This window comes from Leptonychotes weddellii, unplaced genomic scaffold (genome assembly GCF_054177405.1).
Source record: "Leptonychotes weddellii isolate Sample4059 unplaced genomic scaffold, ASM5417740v2 HiC_scaffold_3503, whole genome shotgun sequence".
In the NCBI taxonomy this organism is placed as follows: domain Eukaryota; kingdom Metazoa; phylum Chordata; class Mammalia; order Carnivora; family Phocidae; genus Leptonychotes; species Leptonychotes weddellii.
The window spans coordinates 2,109-12,491 of NW_027950916.1; the positions used below are offsets into that span (position 1 = coordinate 2,109).

Genomic DNA, 10,383 nt, shown 5'->3' on the forward strand with positions numbered 1-10,383 from the left:
TCAATCTAAATGTCCAGGAAAAATTCACTGTGATGTTGATGACTGTGATGATGATTATCATAGACAGTCTGATTGCTACTATTACTTTTTTATTATTGTTTTTGATGTTTTTAAAATTAGATATGATTTCCTGTGTCAAGAATCGAGTTGATAATTTAGCTCCGGAGAGCTAAATGCCAGCACAGTAACGGATAACTAATTTAAATAATTCTGTGACTTGTATTATCGAAATCTCATAGACTGCACCCCATAGTTGTTTATCAGTGTCAGTTATTTAATAATATATTGTACCAAAATTATGCACTATGAACTGAGAAAGAAAGGTCTATGTTTAGGAAATAGTTGTATTGCCTTCACAGCTTGCTATGTGGGAGGAATGGAATGCCCATTTTATCTGCAGGAAAAGTGCCAGGATTCTTGATAGAAGTTTTCAAATTATTTGAATAGCTTTTATTCTTAAGAATTCAAAGGGATTAAAATGTGGTTCAGCATTTGAGACTCAAGAAAACTTCACCAAGCAAAAAAAGATTCTTTTAAAATTTAATTCAGAGTTGAGTATAATTGTCTAAATTTAGCTTGTAAAGTGCATAGAATAAGCTGTATAAACCGCAAAATGCTCCTTAGAAAGATGAGTTCATGCTGCCACTTTTTTCAAAAATAAACAGAAGAAAGGTTTATAAAGTTTTTTTTTTTAAAGATTATTGTTATGCTTTTTTTGTTGTTGATGCTGTGGCTTAGTCTAAAAAACCTCTTCAAAAAAGGAATATTTACATGGAAGTAATCTTCACTATGAAGAACTAAACTGCTCTGGTATTTTTGTTTTGAAACTGCAAATGCTGTTTTCAAGCAGAGGCAAAAAAAAAGTGCACAATTTTTACAAAATGTTTTTATTAACAAAAGAAAGAGTGCCTCGATTGAGAGTGACACACTGTTGCCTCTCTGTTTCATGACTGTGACATTATTCATCTCTGGAACCCGCATAGCATGTCAAATAAAATAAAACTGTTGATGGTTGTTTATGTTGAAAACAGAAAGAGCCAGAGAAAAGGAAGTTGAGGTTAATTGATTTTTAGGTTTGCCTTTATACGTAGGGAATATGTAAGTTCCTGGAGATCAGGAGTGAGACTGGAGTTAACTCTCCATTTCAAAATACTGCTTGGTTCCAGTGGCCCCAAAATAGGCACAAGGCCATGATATATAGAGGAGAGCCATTCTTTGATATCTCCACTATACTCCTCATTTATCATTCTTACCATTCTTTGATATCTCCACTATCCTCCTCACTGTGTGCTTCTATTTCTCAAAGCATTTATCACATTCTGCTTTCTATAGTTTATATACTTCTTTCTTACTAAGATAGAAGCAGATGTTAGTAGTATAGTTTTATATTTACATCAGTTGCATTAACTAATATGGTGGTTTACACATGTCCAAAGCTCTGTACACAGTTGTTTTTTTTTTTCCAAAAAAATGGGTCATGCTAACTGAAAGGAAGAAAAAAACCTCACTGTGTTTACTCCCTGAATACCTCTGTACTCCAGATGTATAGGTTTCTTCCCCACACCAAGCAATTCTGACGTTGAGTGCCTAGAGTTAGCATCAGATCACCAAGGTTATGGGTTCAGTCCTACAAGACTGCTTCCTCCCAGATGCCAAGCACAAGTTGTATATACGCCCTGCCCAATTAATATGTTCTGGGGCAGTTTTACAAATGCAGAACAGTGTTATTTTATTTGTATTTTAGTAATTAAATTCATCTTTGTATACCAGAGTCCTACCAATGAGGATATGCTTTTCAGAAAATGATAGAGCCGTGGCCTCTTAGAAAAGCACCCAGACTTCTGAGGTGCTTCTGGCTCCTGGAAGCATGAGCTAATGAGGTTTCATTATGAGCTTCAGCCTTCAAAATATTTTGATGGAGATGGGTGATTTCAAGAGTATAAAGATGTTTATTTAGAAAGTGTCCTTAATACAGAAGACAATCACTTATGTTCTAAAATTAGCCTGATGTTGGATTCCATGTCATACAGGGCTGTCATCTTTAATTTTCATTGGTATTTCTGAGAGGATGGTTGCTTTTAAAATTTGGTTTATTCCTTTTACTGAATCACAGCTCTGAAACTATTGAGAGTAGTTATAGTATGTTATTTTATTCTATGTAAGCTTTAGACTTCCAGCATGGAGCAGCTTCATCTATGGGTTCCTTATGCACTGGCCATCCATTGAAGGAAGTGCTCCTGGGAAATATTGCAGGAACGTGCAATAAAATGTATTCTCAGACAACCCCATCCATGCATATGAATGAAGGATATAGCCTATTAATAAAGGAATGTTTCCCTTAGAGTGTCATTATTTTAATTTTGAGAGTTTGATGTTAAATAGAAATGCCTATTACGAATTGGAGTTTTTGGTCAAATTGCGCTATAAAAATGCATGTATTAAAATGTGGTGAATCAGAGTTATATATGCTTATTTATAATCTAAGTCTTTTGTGCGTGGTAATCCAAACAAGAAAAAAAAAACAAACATGTTTTTATGGCTGCCTTCCTTGGTGCTTTTTCAGTTCTTTACGCTGCCCACCACGAGCCTGCCAGGCTACTGCAGCTCCCAGTAAACATCTTCCTTCTGAAACGACACCCAAATATACTTCCCTTTTGTCCCAAGCTCTTCTGGATGAATTTTTTTACTTTATTTTTTTTTAATATTTTTATTTGTCAGAGATAGGGGGAGAGAGAGAGAGAGAGGCAGGCAGAAGGAGAAGCAGGCTCCCCACTGACCAAGGAGCCCAATGCAGGACTCGATTCCAGGACCCTGGGATCATGACCTGAGCCAAAGGCAGACGCTTAAACCGACTGAGCCATCCAGGCATCCCATGGATGAATTTTTAATTTAAATTTTTATTTTTTGGGGGTGAAGGAAGTTGTAGTGGAAGTGGGAAGTAATGTCCCAGTCTCCTAAACTTGTAACCCTTGTTTCAAAATCATACGTCCAGGCACTACCTGTGGGCAAATAGACTACAGAGAAAAAAAGCTGGATAACTTTCCCACATTAGGGTAGAATGTCAGTAGGGCAAGACTTCTCCAATACATGTATTTTTTAGAATAACACTTTCAGAACTGCAATATTTCACTCCATTTATTCCATCCTTCTTGTCCCAAGTCACCATTGTGTTGATGAGAAGGTTTAAGTCATTAAAAGCCATATTGCAAACTTCTTTGCAATGTACGAATCTTCCAAGTCTTCAGGATTCGGGAAAGAAGAATTTGTTCACTTCGGGACACTCATAAGGCACAGGGTAAACTTAATGAAAAAGTAAGAAATTCTCTGTTTTCTGAATCTGTCTTCTCTCCAGCAATGATTGTGGTTTCACGTCCTTGAAAAATGAGAACTTTGCGGGTAGTGAGAGTAGAGTTCCCGTGGACTGTGGAGCCCGCGTGCCTTGACTGTTTTATCTGTGCTCAGTGAGCACTACGGTGTATCCAGAGATAATTGGACATTTCTCAATAAGCAGAATGAAGCTCTCAAAGCCATGTTCTTTGGTCCCATAGGTAGTTTCAGAAAAGAATCTCTACGTTCCTTGTGTTGGTCTCCACATTGTCTCTTTATGCAGCCCATCAGTAAAAAACATTTTCCATATGTATCTGCCATACGTGTATACTTACAAATCCTACACATGTATCATTGCACTTACATAGTAGGTAGATTATAAAAATGTGTTAAAAACAGAAATTAGAAAAACATGAGATAAAGTAAATAATATTTTAAATAATGTTTCATTAGCAACATCATTTGGTTTTCCCGAAATATTTTTTTTTTTTTAAAGATTTTATTTATTTATTCATTAGAGACAGAGAGAGAGAGGCAGAGGGAGAAGCAGGCTCCCAAGGAGCAGGGAGCCCGATGCAGGACTCGATCCCAGGACCCTGGGATCATGACCTGAGCCGAAGGCAGACGCTTAACCATCTGAGCCACCCAGGTGCCCGGTTTTCCCGAAATATTACTATAATTAATAATCTTTTTATTGCAAGTCACTTTTGACTAATAAATTCCCATATATAGGAAAATGGGCTAAGGCAGTGATTTGAAGGTCTGATTTTGAATACAGTTTATTCTATCATATGGTTGTTAAATTCAAAATACTCCTTCAGTTGGCATTTCTCTGTAAACCATAAGATTTTGAATTATCAGTATCCTCACTCTGCAAGTACTGAGGTTCTCATAAACTTGGAAAAATTTTGCTAAATGGAAAATATTCTTTTTTGAAGTCTAACTTATATAATTTTAATGTGAGTCTTATAAGTAATTTTCTAAATCTAAAGCACATGCTTGATTTATAAGAATACTCTTAATTCTAATATATTCATATTATAAAATGATAAATATTTTGAGTCAAATATTTTCATAAATACTGTTTTTGTCCTTGATTCATAGTAATTTTTCTTGGACAAATATGTAAGGTAAAGTTTGTCAAATAAGTTGATTCTTTTGAATGTTTTTACCAATTTAGATACCATGTAGTTGGAGGTCATCTCAATTTTATTTATTTATTTTTTAATTCTGAGACAGAGTTTAAAATTATCCAATGAAAAATAGAAGCTCCATTAAAAGATTCTTCCCACTAGGGCGATTGGGTGGCTCAGTCAGTTGGGCATCCAACTCCTGATTTCAGCTCAGGTCATGATCTCTCATGCTGGGCGTTGAGCCTGCTTGGGGCTCTTTCCCTCTCCCTTTGCCCCCCTCCCTCCCTCTCCCCCAATAAATAAATAAAATGCTAAAAAAAAAATAAAAAAGAAAATCTTAAAAAAAAAGATTCTTCCCACAACTCAAGCTATCCTAAGAGAATTTGATTTCTAGTTGTTTAATTTGTTCCATGCTCTTATTCTTTCTTTTTCAGCTTACTCTCAGTAATTACAGTTGACCCTAAGCTTCAAAAGCCATCATTTTTGAAACTACATGTATTGAATACTTTGAAAAAACATTCAAAATTTAGAGATTTATTTAAAAATGCACACAAATATACATACACACAGATAAATTTTGACAACTACAGCTGTATTTTGATTGGTACAATATTGAAACTAGAAACTAGTATTAATTATAATTCATCTCAACCAATTCCAAGTACATTTATTAGGAACACTGTTTTTATTCTACAGCTGGGTTCCAACAAAATTTGTATTCATATTATCACCATAAAAGCAAATATATTTTTTTGCCAATGATGAACTTTAAACTACATTTACGGTAGTATTTACCATAATGTTGTGTGCTTCAGTTTAACAGAATGAGTTTCTAAAAGCTTTGTTTCAGATGTACAAATTAGATTTTAAAATTCAAATCATTCTGGGAATTTAACTGGTTTTCATTTCTATGCTTCTATTTGGGGCATTTATGACCCAGGATCATTTAACTGTTTGTGAAGTTCATTTGCTAAATGGAAACAACATATTAATAGCCCTACCTACCTATGTGCACAAGAAAATTTGGAATAAAATAATTTCTAGAACTAATCTCGAAGTCAGGCATTTGACAGTAAGTGCAGACATACTTTACAGAGTGAGATGACAACACCTCTTCTGCACTTCACATCTGAAATCATTGTGTTCAGGTACAGGCTTTTTAACATAATTGCTGACTTTTAAAAAGATATTCTTTCTCAGCAGATTTATGTTTTTGATTTTCACAGAATTGAATATATTACCATGACTCTCGGTTGACAAACATTTTGAAAAGTTGCACATTCATCATCAACTTGTTTGAGAAATGTAAATTTGGTACTTAAATATTTTCATTAAAGAAGAACTTTAGAGCTAGTTGATGGCACAATGGTTCACTGCAAAATGAAGCTTTGCCAAAATAAGTTATATAAACAATTATAAATTAATGACACAACCACTGTAGTATGAGTGTTGAGACTTCTCTTGTTTGTTCTCAGACGAAACTGCTCAATCTCCTTTCCCTTCACATATTTCCTGTACACTGAACCCATAATTTCCCATATTCTTCACCGATCCCCCTGACCCATGGCCTGACAGCTCTGTTCTTCTCCGTCTTTAGCAGGGGCCACAGCATGTCTGGCTGGTACAACAGGTCTCAAAGTGGCTTCTGCATCTCATTCTTCTCCCACTACCTCCTTACACCACTGTCAAGTATGGTTCATTTTATCTTTGATCACACTGGATGCTGTCTTTGTAAGGAGGATTTGGTAATATTTCATTTGGAGAAGGTCAGCGATAGAGACAGGCAGGTCATTACCTGTCTTCTTCAGATCCAACCAAACGTTAAAATGAGAGCTCTGTCTGCTGCTCACGAGCTTCTCACCTGTTACTAGAGGTGGGTGTGCCAGAGGCAGGAAGTAGAAAATAGAAGGCTACCAAACCCATCTTGGCTATATGAATACAATTATTAATGACACTTCATCTGGAAAGGAAAAACCCATGACAAAAACTTAAGTAGGGTCACTCCAGGTCAACCTAGATGACCCCAGGCCAACAAGGAATTAGGACCCTTTTTAGTCCTCACGTTTGTCTTATCAAGGTGAGCATGGAATAATGGAGGGAGATAGGGAAGTGTTGAAAATATCTTTTTTGGAAACTTCCTCATCCCCAGCAGACTTCTGCTCACGTTCCATTTGCTTCTGAGGCAGGTGTGTGTTACTTTCCCTGGTGTCTCATGACCAGAAGAACTTGGACTCTTCATTGTTCTTCCTAATACACATTTCCATGGCCCATTTCCTTTGGGGTAAAATATTCTTCTAAAGAAAGAATATTCTCAAGTTACTAATCTTTTCAGTTCTGTGGTGTATATATTATTCACACTACTAAGTGTCAGTAACTAGAAAGATTGTTTTTGACAACGTGTATAAAATCTAACTTAGATATTACTAGATATTCCACATTTTTCCTACAGAAAAATATTTATAATTCAGTGGTGATAGGGATAATGACAAAGTATCTGTGAACTCATGTTATTATATAGACTAGATAAATAACAAGTGTGGATTGCATTGTAATTCACCATTATTGAGATAAAGATGAGCTAAAAGGTGTAACAGTTAGAAGTACCTGGGTGGCTCAGTTGTTTGAGCATCCGACTCTTTGTTTCCGCTTTGGTTATGATCTCTCTGGTCGTGAGATCCAGCCCCACATCAGGCTCCATGCTCAGTGGGTAGTCTGCTTGAAGATTCTCTCCCTCTGCCTCTCCCCACACTCAACGCACGGTCTCTCTCTCTCTCAAATAAATAAATAAATTGTAAAAAATAAAGGTGTACTAATTAAATTATAAGACAATGGTACTTTGGTGGACAGTGATATGTTTCCATTTGTAACTGCTAATGAAGTTAAAGAAATGAAGAAAACATGGTGAAAGGAAGTTAAAAGAAACTTTTGTAGTCAATAAGGTTTTATGTTAGGTCAATTTAAAATTACTAGTAATTACAGATTTTGCTTAAGGATTTATAAAAATCGTATCATGTAAATATTATTGTAAATTCCAAATGAACCGATCCTTATCTAAATTCAGACTTGATTCTAGTAGAAAGGAAATCAACTGAGCTGGTTTCATCTATATAGAGATGTTAAAATGGGTCCTTGAATTCCATTTCATTATGCTATTATGGAAACATTTTTATTTCTCCATTATCAAATTTCTTCCTTTTGGTGTGGACTTCAGAGCAGAAGCTGGAAGCCTTTGGGGCTCTTTCCAGTTTGGCTAACATATCCAAAGATAAAAAAGTAACCCTGGCCAGTATCTCAGGATATTTGGGGGCTCTGGGATTATTATGGAGATAGACCAATATCTGGCCAAAGAACCCAAAAGGAACTTTTAGCATAAAGATACAGGGGAGGTAGTGGACTAAGAGCAGTCACTCAAGAAGATCATTGTGGGACACACAGCACACTTGGGTGTCATTGCTAGAAATTCCCTAAATACTGCTGTCAGCCTAGGAAAGAAACTAGCATTAATTGTCTCCAATATATTTCACTTACATTTTACTCATGCAATTTTCACATAAACCCTGGAAGGTATATACTAGTAGCTCTGTTTACAATTCACATATTTTTACCCTACGTTATATGAGTCATACACGTATTAGGTGGGAAAGTGGGATTTGAATTCAGCTCTCTCAGCCTTCAGGGTATGATCAGTTAGTACACAAAATGGGTCTTCTACTGTTTACCTCAGAAATACATTTCCTCCTCATTTTACTTCTGGTATCCCAGATTATTGCTGGTGAGAAATCAAGTACTGGAGTATAGTCAATCTGGATAGACTTCCTGTACCAGCTCTATACGGCCTATACAATTTGAGTTGTCATTTTTGCTGGTTACTTTGGGAAATATGGTGTACTCCAATAAGTAAATGCAAAGAGCTGACTCCAAAAACAAAACAAAACAAAACAAAAAGTAAGAATCACAATGCAGCAAAGAAGAGGGACAAGTCATGGTCAGAATTTGAATACTTCCTATATGTAAAATCCATCCCATTCTCTCCTTCCATAAAACAATAGATTTCCAAAAGGTGTTAAACTCACTGCATACACAAAATTAGGGCCACGTTCTACTTTTTTTAGGAGTTCCTTGTTGCTTTAGCTATTTTATGTTATTTAACAGATCATGGAATATTTAATCATTACATATATAATATATATAATCATTGGGAAGAATGGTCCTTGACTTTTTGGTAGGATGGGTCATGGACTTCCTTGGGGAATCTGATTAAAATATTGAAATTCTCCTATCTACGTATAAACAAAATTTTGTTTTCAACTTTAGGCTGTTCACAGGTTTTGTAGGGCATCTGTGATTCAATGGAAATCAGATTAAAGTCCCTATAGCATTGCCTGGCTAATTAACCAAGTGAATTTATAATCTGTTTGGGTATTCCTTCATCTTCTTCCTCCTCCTCCTCTACCTCCTCCACCTTCCCCCCTCCTCCTCCTCCTTCTTGTTTAAGGGAAGAAGTTAGTCATGGTTGTGTATTATAAATGTTCTTTTTATTTTTTATTTTATTTATTTATTTATTTATTTTTTTAAGATTTTATTTATTTGACAGTGAGAGATATAGCGAGAGAGGGAACACAAGTAGTGGGAGTGGGAGAGGGAGAAGCAAGCTTCCCAAGGAGCAGGGAGCCCAATGTGGGACTCGATCCCAGGACCCTGGGATCATGACCTGAGCCGAAGGCAGACGCTTAACGACTGAGCCACCCAGGCGCCCCATAAATGTTCTTTTTAAAGAATGGTTTTAATTTAACTCTGTTTATTGATAGAAAGTTAGCATAGTCTGAATGAAATCTGTGCCTGCATATCTTTCTTGGATGATTTACAGTTTGTGTTTAATCTGAAGGTTTTTTCTAACATGTAGTTTTGCTACCTCATTGCATTTGGAAAGTCATTTCTTTATCTTTTACAACCCTGGCTTTAGCACTTTTGCAAAATCATTTTCACATAAACCAGCTAGTGAGTCTCAAGTAGGAAAGAGACACTCACGTCAGAATTACCATTAACTGCCAGTCTGTCCCTGACCTAGGTTACCATCTTTTCCCAAGATACTCATGTGGCCCCTGAGAAGATTCTTCCTCAAGATATTTATGGATAGTGGTGCTTTTTGATATAGTATCTATGAAATATTTTTAGACATTTTGTGATAAACTACTAAAGCTACATTGTTATAGAAGTATGACAAATAACATTGTAATGCCATGCAACTTAATATTATATTTTAATTAAGAATGAGTTATTGTAAGGAACTATATAAGGAAAGATTGTTTGACAGGAAAAGCATGAGAGGTACTCACTAGATTAATTCATCCTGCATCTGTTTTATTCAAATAACATATTTTGAAGCTCACAATTACAATAGCAGTGTCCAAGACCTTCATACCAAAAAGCAGAAATCTTTAAGAAAACACCTTTGCTCAACTTCCTCAACTTTTCATAGTTTCCTTGCCCTTGGAATTAATGTCTTTTGTAAACCTTTCTTACTGTGCATTTTAGCAATAAACAATGACAACACTTTGAAGTTCTTTATTTTTTATGTGATCTGATAGCACAGTTTTTTTCAAGTGTGTATAATTGATAGATGTTGTACATATATTTGTAGCATTTTATTTGTAGCTGACAAATAAAATTATACAATAATGAAAGTGCATTTTGTGATGATTTGATATACATATACATTGTGAAAGGATCTCCCCCATCTAGTTGATTAACACATCCATCACCTCACACATTTAGTCATATGCATATACTGTGAGTATATGGCAGGATCTGTCCCATTTAAAGGTGACACTTCATGCTGAAAGGAAAAAACTTACGACCAAGAATACTCTACCTGGTGAGGTTATTATTCAGATTTGAAGGAGAGATAAAGAGGGTATGTGCT

General features: G+C 35.7%; 1 long non-coding RNA gene across 1 annotated transcript; it reads left to right on the forward strand.

Moving 5' to 3' along the window:
* The first annotated feature begins 4,529 nt into the window (after positions 1 to 4,529).
* LOC145719223 (uncharacterized) lies at positions 4,530 to 10,144 on the forward strand. The gene is made up of 2 exons (XR_014142256.1): positions 4,530 to 8,975; positions 9,211 to 10,144. It is a non-coding gene; the product is annotated as an uncharacterized LOC145719223 (long non-coding RNA).
* Positions 10,145 to 10,383: the final 239 nt, after the last annotated feature.